This window comes from Aythya fuligula, chromosome 2 (genome assembly GCF_009819795.1).
Source record: "Aythya fuligula isolate bAytFul2 chromosome 2, bAytFul2.pri, whole genome shotgun sequence".
Classification (NCBI taxonomy): Eukaryota; Metazoa; Chordata; class Aves; order Anseriformes; family Anatidae; genus Aythya; species Aythya fuligula.
The window spans coordinates 124,927,549-124,939,780 of NC_045560.1; the positions used below are offsets into that span (position 1 = coordinate 124,927,549).

Sequence of the window (12,232 nt, forward strand, 5' to 3'; positions counted from 1 at the left end):
CTTTTGTTTCCATCTTTATTTAATTCAGCTATGCATTTATAGTAATGGAACATTTCAAGAAAACTATATTATTTAATTATTTTTCCTGATAAAATATATTAACATTCTGTATTATATAATTTATTGAAGATGTAAAATCTAGGGGGACTGCCAAGTCACCTTATTGGCAGATAAAAATAAATTCCAACTGATTACTAAAATATTGTTGCTTAAGGATAATGATATAATAGATACAAATTCATCCCATAATTCCTTTAACCTCAGTAAATACGTTACAAATGTTCAATGTCTATTGTGGTAACATAAAGCAGAAGTCTTAATTAGTCTAAACAAAACAAATACATAGGAGAGTTTTTAAGTATGTTTTCAATTTCAGAAATATTTCTCATAGATTTGTCTTTTTTTTTTTTTTTTTTTCCACATCTTGAATCAGACACAAAGGTTTGTATGTGTGTGTTTTCCCCAAAGCACTAAGAGTGTCACGTGAGAATTATCCTTTCAATTCAAAGTCGTGCTGCTATTTGGACACATTTCAATCCATTGGGGGAAAAAAAAAAAAAAAATGGTAGGGGGAATTGAAAGCTCAACAGCCCTCCTTAAACATCAATGGCACTGTAACCTGTAACAGAAGGCAGAGCTCAGTTGTGTCTGTGAAATGATTCCATATTTCTTATAAATAGTTTTTTTTTAAAAAAGCAATGACACTTTAAAAAGATAACACAGGTAAACATCAGAAAACATCATCAGAAAAGTGAAGTTTCCAACAAGTGTATTCCTTGCCTTCTTCCTTGTCTCCACATGTATCACTTCCTAAAATTGTTCCTTAAATATTTAGATTAAGGTCATCTCACCTTTTGATTAATTGACTGAAGTGATATTGTTCTTTATGTTCAGAAAGTGACAGGAATTAGTTGTGTTTCAAGTCATAGTGGCATTGTTATTTTAAGTACTAAAACATAGGAAAATCCTACTTTATTAAACCTCTGAGTTATTTTTCTGTGTGAAGCATCCTTGTCTAGAGTTCGTGTTACTTTCTAAACAATAGGCTTTATCTGGCTGCTGAAAAACTCAAATCTGCCAGTGAGGCAAAGGGAGATGTTGCTATTTTATCATCTAAGAAAGCACATACACGATTGGGGGCTCATTAACCCTCATCAAGTCACATCTAAAGAAATTTCCTGCTCCACCTACCCCTTCATGTATTTTGAGTATCAGTTAACATTATAAGTCTATATTGGGCATGCCAGAGTCTTCCAAGTACTTAAATTGAGATACACATAATTTAAAATACAAATTATTTTTTTCCTTCTCCAACAATTGATTAGCAGAAACAAGAATATCCTACATCCCGAGGAGTTATAGTAGTTTTTATAAAAGTTGGTTTTGAAGAATAAGTGCCTGTCAGGTTCAATCTATTTCAAGCAGATTCTGTTACCTTTTTTGCTGATTCTAAGATTCATAACATTTCATTCCATTTTCTTTAGTAATTAATTCAATTGGAATAATCAAACAATGCCCAGTGAAGGCAATGAGAACTATAAGGCCAGAGGAGAATGAACAATTACATAAATTGTGGTTTCTCAGACTGCTCTGCTGCTCTGCTATCATTCCTATAGATGATATAGGTGGGGGGGGGGGGGGGGGGGAAGTATTGGATAACAAGAATTTTATTCTCTCACCCCTTAATAGGCATTTGCAGATTCAACCACCAAATTTTTTCCTGGTTATTCTGTCTTCAGTTAGTTAAAATTACAAATAAGCATCTTGTACTTGTAACTTTTGTAACTTGTAACTTAAATGCTAGAAATGCAAAAGCATTTTATACAAACAGAAATCACTGCATTCTTCACTGGAATAAAGCTCTTTCAAGGTGAAATGGGAAGCTGCTGCATAAGGGCATTTTTTATATAGCATTTGTCTGAGGAAGTAATGAACTGACTGAACTGGTCTAGTGTTTTCATTTTTTCAAAAAGACCTCAATCTGAGTATGTAAAAGACATCAATCTGAGTATGTAAGTTCAGGAGTGACTCAGGGATGGAACTCTGCCTCTCCAGTGAATCACAAACAACACTCCCCACAGTCCCTTGGGTCATCCTTGGAGGTTTTGTGACTGTTATTCTTTTGTGAGCTTAAATAAGATCATTGCAGCCCCAGGGCATGTTACTCAACAGTCAGATATAGCCACTTCTGGAATTATTTGGAAAACTCTTTATCACAAATATGTCCAATGTATGGAAATAATTTTGCATATAGTAAACCATTCTATGTTTTATTGTTTATCAGTGTTACATAGAAAGGATTTCTCTGATAGTCACACTACATCCTTCAAAATTCTCAAATGATACAAAGTCCAGCAGTATTTGTCTAAAGGAAGAACTGTAAATAATAGTCTTGCTTTACAGCATGCTGTAAGCCTTTCTTACTGAGTGATGCTGTTAAGTCTTCACCTGTACCACAGATTGGAAATGTGATGTGGAAAGTTCCTGGCAAAGGCTGTATGCAAAGCCTAGATAATAACCGGTGCACAGAAACTTGAAGAAGACTAAAAGAAAGACTAAAAATGAAAATGCTCTTGCAATTTTTTTTAAACACAGCAGCATTTAAAGAAAACAATGGACCTGTTTTCAGTAGAATAAAATTATGGCATAACATCCTCTCTGATGTTAAGTCATAATGAACTCCTTTGTGCACCTACTGGAAAGTATTGTATTTTCATATGTTCATGAATGTGGAAAACAGAGATCTGGAAACTTTGACAATGGTAGCTATCCATGTGTCTTTTTTATGCTCTGAAATGGCCTAATTCAATGCCCACTAAAGTAAATGGAAAGATTCCTGTTGATTCCAGTGTTATTGGATTCACTCTTCTGTATATTGTCCAATGACTTATTTCATTGTCACTCTGCTTCACCATCCATTATTTTTATATATCTTTTGTATGTATATATCAAGAGGTTCCTAAAGTCAACGATTCACTGCAGTTGTTGCTACTAAGTTATTCTTCATTTTGCTTTACCATCACATGAAACTAGGATCTTAAGTGCAGGGGTGAGCAGGAAACAATGAGTAAAAAAATAATGGATCTTTTGTGATGAAAGGAGGTATTTTAAACAGGGAAAAAAATAGAGCTTTTGTTGTACACATGCAGTCAGCTTACTGATTGTGAAAAGGGATTTTTTAAAGCATCTTTCCTCTGTTTAGTTTGCTGTTCTAAGCATTGTTTTCTTCATTAGTTTATTTTCATTTTGATAACTTGTTTTCTTTATACTCTTTGCTGTTACATTCTTGGCCATTTCAAGAAACTTTCCTTCCAAAAGTTCTTTGCCCAATTTGTTTCCCATAACAACAACAATAATAGGAAAAATACTCTATTTTATAGCAAGTTAAGGGCCAAAATCTATCCTTTGGCACTTACAAAGTCACCCTTTTAGTGGGATTTGCAGTTACATTACTGAGGCTAAAAATATGGTCAGTGCATCACAGCTCATCCCTCCAACTACAATAAGTAGCTGTCACAAAGCATAATAAGAGTTGATTTATATTTCAAAAATGAGAGAATAATTTCATTAATCATCTTCTAGTGTTTGCATACTTAGCTCTTCTTCAGATCCTCTGAAGGCTGATGGCTAATCTTTCATTGCATCATATGCTTCAGATTTGGTCTAGCTAATACATTAAGAGGAAAAAATATGTCAGTTGTGACTTCTTGGCCTTTCATTATATCAGTGATTTTGCCGGGGGGGGAGGGAGGCAGTAGTGGGAAATGCTGTAACACTACTGTGCACTCAACCAAATCCTGTGGGAAGGAGCCTCCTTCACTCACCCATCCCTAGTACTGGTCACCTAGAAGTTATTGCACTGAAAATGCTCTCAGAGTATTGCTGGCTCCCATGATGTATGGTCAAAGGAGGGCTTATGTGGCCATTGGGTCAGATAAGTTGTGTTGAATATGGTTGTGAGGGTGCTTTTTTAATTCTTTTCTTCTTGGCCTATGCAATATGCATGCCCAAATGGAGAGTACCACAGGGAAAGGCAAGTGTTCACTAGTTGCACATAACTATGTGTGATGGTAATGGGGAGCAAAAAGGTTCAATGGTAGCTAGTGAGAGTCACAAAGAAATCCTTCAGTCAGCTTATCCTAGCTATTACATCATTGCTAAAAAATTGGAAACTGATAATCAGAAAGTACATTATTAAAAGCTGGAGAGACCAATCTCTCAAAGAAAGAGAGCCAAAACTCCATATTAGGTGATACAATAATAAAATTATTTTCACGTCTCCAGTTATTTCATACCTATATATTTTTGTTGTACATTAAGAATGCTAAATCTAGGTTCTGGGCTTAAATTTTCAAGGTGAAATCCCAGAAGACCTGTTGTTTTTCACAGCTACTACTAACTTGAAAACCTAACAGTACATTGGTTTGCTTTTTGATTTATTAGGAAGCAGACTTAACTGAATTTGCTGTCTGAAATTTAAGTAAGTCTTGGATTTCTGCTTTGCACCTGCACAAGAAGGTTTAGAGAGCTACTGCCCTCTGTAGATACTACACACCAGCAGTATAACATCCTGAAAAAAAAAAAAAAAAAAAAAAAAAAAAAAGTTAAAGGAGAAAAAGAATTGTTGACAAATGAAGAAAGTTGCATTGGAGTTGTACTTTGCTGCAACCCCGCCCTGCTGAAATAAGAGGCAATGTTCACAGTGAGGCTTATGGGACAACTCTAAATCCAATACTCTGTGCAATATCTTTCGTATCGTGCTGGACATATTCCTAGAAATAAAGTATAGATAAATGCAACCTATTTATTGCTTAGAATTTGTTTTAACTTTTATTGTATTATTTATTACAGAAAAAAATAAAAGACTAATCTGAAGAAGAATGGAAAAACAATGACAACATATCTTTCTTGCATAAGAAAAAGGTAAGATTTAGAGGACTGTAATATTGCAAGTACTTGTTCATAGCATAATAATAACTATGAGGTAATTTGTTAAGTTCCCAGATACTGGTAGCTTTATACTTAAACTTCTCCAGACCTTCATAGACTTGGCTGCCTCAAAGACAAGGTGTTTTAAAATTCATAATCCTTTCTGACTCACTGATATAACAAGTCCACTGCCATGTACTCTATGTGCCACTGTACTGACCTGTTCTGCATTAGAGAAGCAAAAATTACCTTTCATTTTGTAGCAGCATATTAGGGATGTAGGAATTTCAGGTTCCTTAATTTACTCTGTCACAATTTTGGGCTTATTGAAGGAAGGATTTCTCTCCCTCTCCCTCTCCCTCTCCCTCTCCCTCTCCCTCTCCCTCTCCCTCTCCCTCTCCCTCTCCCTCTCCCTCTCCCTCTCCCTCTCCCTCTCCCTCTCCCTCTCCCTCTCCCTCTCCCTCTCCCTCTCCCTCTCCCTCTCCCTCTCCCTTTGTTCCCTGGAAACTATATATGCCCTGTTTATTCCTAGAATTCCTTCCTTCCCTCCCTCCCTCCCTCCCTCCCTCCCTTCCTTCCTTCCTTCCTTCCTTCCTTCCTTCCTTCCTTCCTTCCTTCCTTCCTTCCTTCCTTCCTTCCTTCCTTCCTTCCTTCCTTCCTTCCTTCCTTCCTTCCTTTCTCTCCCTTTCTCTCACTTTCTCTCCCTTTCTCTCCCTTTCTCTCTCTCTGTCTCTCTTTCTTCTCTTTTTTTTTTTTTTTTTTTTTTTTTTTTTTTCCTTAATTTTATCAGGTACCCAGCTGTGCATAAAATAATGTTCTCCATATGTATTCATTGTTCTCTGAGCTGGTGTCTGTGCAAGTCAACAGAGTTTTCCTAATAAGGTTGGTTTTGACCTTTCAGAAGTTTGCAAATGAAAAATCTAACTGTGTTCATTATCCTAAAAACAGATAGACTTACTTGCCACTGCCATTATAAGTTGTCTGCATGAAACAGTAAAGCATGCTTGTTCCAAAACCAGCATCAAAATGCAGAGCTGTTCAAGGGCACATAAGCATTAGGCAACCAGGCTTTGGCTGGCCCTTCCCAGTAGGGTGCTGTGCCAGATGGAGGGAGGTCCTGACGAAGGAAGCAGACAGACTGACTGACAGAGAAGCAGACTTCACAAGAGAGGAAACATTGAAGAATAGAGAGGTCTTTTGAATCAACAGGTTGGCATAGGCAGAGAAACATTGTCTGGTGGTTTTATTGCCCCCTGTCTTTGGCTACGGTTTCATAACATACATGCTAACCACTGGGGTAGTGGCCACAGTTTTGATCCTTTCTTGTGACAGCACTGCAGCAGTGTGACAGTGAGGAGAGTCAGAAGACAGAACTGAAAACCAGCCTGTTTGCAGTTTCACTGGTACAATTTTAGCTGACAGCTTTAATAATTGGTCCTTCACCTGGTTCACCTCAACCACAGGAGGGTGCATGCTGGGACACACCAGGAGAATGCCAGGATGGGAAGGGAAGTTGACTTGTCTCTCTGCTCAGAGGTCTCTGACTAGCCAAGGCTTAAGGAAATATGAAACTACAGCTCAGGCAAGCAAAATATTTCCTGTATACATGAAAATAAACAAGACAGAGCTCTTTTTCCATCACTGAAGCTTTCTCCTGAGTGAAGTTACCTATGAGATCCTACATCTTCATAGCTGCTCAAGTCAGATGAGGAAAAAATAGATATGAACCATATGGTTCTAGTCAAAGGAAGAAGATGAATTAAGAACTTAACATAGTAGGTATGGGTAGTTATGTCTCAGTTGCCTAAAGACAAAATTCACAAGTTTGTGCTATTTTATAGGTGAATTTATTAGTAATTCAATTTAGAAAAGAACAAATAAATGAACAACCACATTAAAAAGCCAAGACAAGTACCTCCAAAGCTGAAAATTCTATGAAGATATTACAAATATTCTCAGAAAATATCCTGACAATTTACAGTACTTAGTGGAGACGAACATCTAGCTATCTGAACTATCCGTTGGGATCTGAGGCTAGAAGTGTAAACATTCTTTTAGCCTAACAGTAAGACTACATCTAAATTGAAGAGATAACGTTCTGTTAAATTTGATAGAGTGATAGAATATTTCTACAGGGAAAGCACATTCATTTTATTTTGACAGCTAAATAAAATATAGCTTATCATTTCTATACATGTATTTTACAGTGGTTAGTGGATATGATTATTGTTTCCTGCTCATGTAAAACATCTGCTATAAATTTTCTCAGCTACATTAAGGCATTGAAAAAGCAGGTACATATTGATAGGTATCTAATAAGAAACAAAACACAAAGTCAGGTTCTTTTTAAAAATGAATGCATGCTCTTTAATGTTTCAGTTATTTTAAACATGGTAGCTTGCTGACTTGTAATCAAGGTAATTAGACATGGATAAACTAGGTTCTGCAGGGTGATTCAACAAAACAAATAGGAATAGATGAGTTTAGTTTTGCAAACAAATTCTAAATCCAGTATGAACAGAGCTTGTGTTACAACGAAGATGTGTGATTCCTAGTAGCCATAACTATTAATATGTTTTCCCTTTTTTGCAGGTTTCACCTACAATAAATTCACTGAGCAAGACATTACAGACTTCTGTCCAATGCTACGAAAATTAACTAAGGCATATTAACTGCAGAAAATCTTCCAAGGTACAAAAATGAAATGCTTACTCAGTAATTAATTAAACCAAACAAGCCATCAGCATGTGCTACATAGCCTAAGTATTATGTCAGGTCAATAATTAAGCTGTAGTAAACCTTCTGGAGGTTCTATTCTGCCAAACTTGAAAGACTCAAGACTAACCCAAGGACACTTAACATTTTAGTGAGCTAGCAAATGATTACACAGATAGCTTCTCAGTCCAAAGTTTGCTACTATTAACTTTCTATTTTTAAGACATCCAGGACTTGCATATTTTCTAGTTTTTGAATAATATGCTGTGAAAAAAAAAAAAAAATATATATATATATATATATATGTATGCCTTTCTTGAACATATGAAAAAGAATATTCGATAGGCTTGAGTTATATCAAGATAAAAGCACACTTTTCATGCATGGAAAGATATACATTAAGCACAAAGTAATGGTTTGGAATTTTCCTTGTTTATGTGAACCTGATGATTATGAAAACTCAAAGCTAATCTCACTGTGTTCAGCTGGTCATGGTAAAGAAAAACACTATGCAAGATGTCTTACGTGACTTTGCCAAAGCAATCCCAAAAGATCTGCACTAGCCTTGTGGACTTGAAGATCTGCACAAGACCTGGCTGACTTTTACGTGGAATTGGGCAGTCACAGCAAGTTCTGTGGTGGCTTTGTGATGTGGAGATTATAGCACTAGGTTAAGAATATGAAATCATACATCTCAACAAATAAAAATATAAAGCCATATACCACAGCACAGAGCAGGAAGATTAAAGTGCTCCAAAATTATTTTTTCCCTTGTCTGTATTATTTTGTCCCCTCATTTTCATATAATATTTGTGTTTAAATAATTTGCAAATGTATACAATTTTATAGCAGGTATATATGTGGCAGAGGTAAATTTGGATTTAAAATTAAGACATTACTAGTAATGAAAGACAGATGGTATACATCAAGTTTATTTCACGTATGAGACTCTATGGAATTTTTGTTTGCAACCAGTTACTGTTTGACATGTTAGCTCACAGTGTATTTTAATTACAAAATATTTTTATTACCAGATCTTTAGATAACTTTTTGTAACAATTGGGGTGAATATAAGATTGTTCAATCATTTAGATTACTTACTAATCTGATCATTCTTTTTTAAAAAGCTATATCTATCTAAATAATATTCCAAAACTTCTTCCACTTCCAGAGTTGTGGTTTTAATTTGTATTTTACATGTTTAAATAGTAGTCTTTTATATAGCCGGAAGAATTTATTTAGTCATCCAGTTAGCTTTCTTGTGTAATGTATACTGAAGAAGTCCTCTGTTTGAACTAGGAAATATCTTTCTATCAAAAATAATTTTATTTTTAATATTTTCAATGAAGTATTTGTCAAGTCCTTCTCAGAGCCATAGCTTCCAGAATAAAGGCATATTCCTGGGGCATGATCTACCTGCTTTTTTTTTCTCTCCAGATGTATAACTGCATATAGGTCCCATATAATGCATATATTGTTTGCTTGTACACAGTTTATCAGGATATCATGGCTGTGCTGTGCCATTGAGCTAGTCATTTTCTCTAGCTCAATGTTATCTGTCAACTTTATCTAAAAATATTTTTTTCCTAGGTTGCTTTTAAGGAGGTTAACTAGACTAGGGCCAAGAAAATGCATGCTTTAGATATCTACAGAAGTGGAAGTTATGAAATAACATGATTTAGATGAATGATCTTGCTTTTGTTGGAGAAAATGAATTGGATTCTTGTTTGCAGTGCCTTCTAGTTCTATTCAATGAAATGAAGAGTGATCATTTTGGTGATGTTTCCAGTCTACCAAACACAAGAATCAGAAATAATCTTATGAAAGACTTTATATTGGAAGATTTCCAAGCAATATTTTGCAGATCAAATAGTTAATATTTTTTAGAAGAAGCCTAGACACTGTTTATTTAACCTGAAACTTTAGACGTTCACTCTTCATTGGCTACACCATGTGCTGTTGTAGAGAGGTTTCTCAAGAAAATATTATAAACATACTTTTTCTCTACAGATGTAGGGTCACATTGTCTCACACAATGAAACTATAACTGTGAAGTCTGCATAAATGTAATTCATATTTTTCTGCATTAGGAGTGTCTTCAGAATATTTATTATGAAATAAAGTGTTATCATTTCCACCATGGATAAAATGGTTGGAAAGTTCCAAGAAAAATTAAAAGGTGGCTTTTTGACCTGAAGCTTAAAAATCATGTCTCTTATGTATATAATCTATTAATGACACTCTCAGCGCAAAGACATTCCTGGCACATTATCCACTGACATTCCAAAAGCCAACTTCAGCTAATTAAGTTGAAGAGAACTTAACCTTTGGGGTTAGGTTTTTTTTGGGAAATTTAGTGTCATTAGTGCACATACATATATTCCAGCCCCAGCTCCAAACAGACTTTTAGATCCCAGTTTATTCTGGGGAAGTGTAAGTGCTTGAAAATATGATTTCACTTAATCTGAAATGAACTTGATCTTGAAAGAAGAACCTAAGAAGCTTGTGTTACAGCATTTCGTTACAAGTTACAGGGCTTAGGAGAGGGAATCGATGATCTGTGGGCCAAGAGTCCTGCACTGACCAGTGGTGTCTCCAAGCAAAAAATCTTGCAATTGCTCACTAGACAGTCAGATGAGCCTTGCAGAATAACTCAGAAAATCCCCATAGGCTACTGTGGAGGATTGCTTGTTAGGAGAGACCAAGAAGCTGGAGAACATAGCTGTACAGCAAGTGCAAATAACAGTTTTTTGAGAGTTCAGTACATCATCCTTCATTTTACTGCCTGTATACTGAGGCCACAGTTAATGATCTGTTAACAGAAGGCATTGCTGAGCATCCTTCTTGAAAACTTACAGCAGAATTGTAATCTTTTTTTGTAGGGTTCCTTCTTCTGTGCTCTGAAACTACATTGTCTGTACGGGATATTATACAGGATATTCATTTGTCTATACAGGATACAGCCACATCATTCTGAATCTGTATTCAGGCAGCCTTTCTCTAGCTGGGATCTTGTCAAGCTTTTTCATCTCCTTTTCTTTCTTTCTTTCTTTCTTTCTCTGCCCCTAAAAGGCCACGAGGAACTACCTACCATAATAGGCAAGTCCTATGGGAAAAAGTCCTCTAACACAGGAGTACCTCTCTGCATTGTACGTCTGTGTGTTATACATCCCTGTTCATAAATGTCCACATTCAGATATGTGCCCACACAAAGTTTTTATGCTAAGGAGCATGTACTAAATTATTTTTTTTTTGCATTTCCCAAGTGAATTCTGCCATCAGTGATCTAGCTCATTAGTATATTCCACTTTTGGAAACAAAATTTATTCATTCTCCATTTTCCTCTCATGCTGTCTAGTTTCTGTTTGGAAAAGAGGATTATGCAGAAGGGGATTATTAGCTGAAAGATAAGGTGCTTTCCCCCTAAATGCATTAGGATAAATTTCTTTTAACTCAATAGATACAATAGATAAAATGAGATAGATGCAACATTGCCCCTTCGTTTCCTCATTTCCTTCATTTATTTTGCGTCTTTCTTGCCCACAGCACACTTCTGAACTGGACTTGTAAATGAGTGTCATTTTCATTTTGTTTTCCATTCCTTCTCACAGATGAACCATTTCTATTTTTTCTATATATATCATTGATTAAGATCCAGAGGGAGTTTTCTACAGTATATTAATATCAATATATATATTGATAAAATATCAATACTGTAGAAAACTGTAGAAAGTCATGAACTTGGATTTTTTGCTTTAGAACATGTGAGGTTGAAGATCCTGGGATTCACTTGTAGTATATCCATAGACTACCACATGTCACTTGTATGAAGTAACAGGTACTTGTTTGCCCCTGTGGCTGCTCATCCCTATTAAATTAGTCCACACCAGTAGAGCTCCAAAGAGGAAGCATGAAGTTTTTCTCCTTCATTTCCTCCTGCTACTAAGTGGAAGAGATTCTCAGCTGCTGATTACATTGCTTCATCGCTTTTCTTACCTGCATGTTTCTCTGCACTGCATGCCTTAATGAGGAATAGGCAGTCAGCAGTTTGCTGACTAGCAGGTTGCTATGCTGAGTATACTCTGTATAAGAGAGATGGGCAAGAGAAAAATATATCCTAAAAATTTATCTCCTAGTCTGTGACAAACTGAAGGCAGCAACCTTTGTGTAAGTGTACTCTTAAGATTTTAAGGTCAAGCTTTCAAAATGCCAATCTCTGGAAGTATTTATAAACCTTTTCCCACATTTAGGTTATTTTTTTTCCTGTAAGAGCTAAGTCACTTCCTTCCAACCAATATCAGTTGTACTATGCCTCAGTGGAGAACTGGTGCTATTCAAGGGCATCAAAATACAACACTTGTAGTTTGATAAAAATACTTTGAGTATTACACATAAGGAATGTTTTTAAAGTGGAGTTTATTAAATAATCATATGTGACATTATTTCCTCCACCTCTTCCAAATATTTCCATTCAGATGGATGTTTAAGAAGACTGCAAATTTTTTTCAGCCACACATTTCTACTGCCAGTAACTTGATCCAAAAGTATCTTACTGTTTTTCTTGCAAAAATGCAAAATGTCTTTATTA

At 35.7% G+C, this 12,232-nt stretch overlaps 1 protein-coding gene across 5 annotated transcripts in view; it reads left to right on the forward strand.

Moving 5' to 3' along the window:
• The window catches only part of SULF1 (sulfatase 1), a 132,315-nt gene that overhangs the window by 17,985 nt on the left and 102,098 nt on the right, over nt 1-12,232 (forward strand). For all 5 annotated transcript variants that reach the window (XM_032180841.1, XM_032180842.1, XM_032180836.1 and 2 more), the window contains 2 exons: nt 4,852-4,923; nt 7,522-7,620. The gene's annotated coding sequence lies outside the window, so the exon portion shown is untranslated. The remainder of the gene's footprint in view (nt 1-4,851; nt 4,924-7,521; nt 7,621-12,232) is intronic.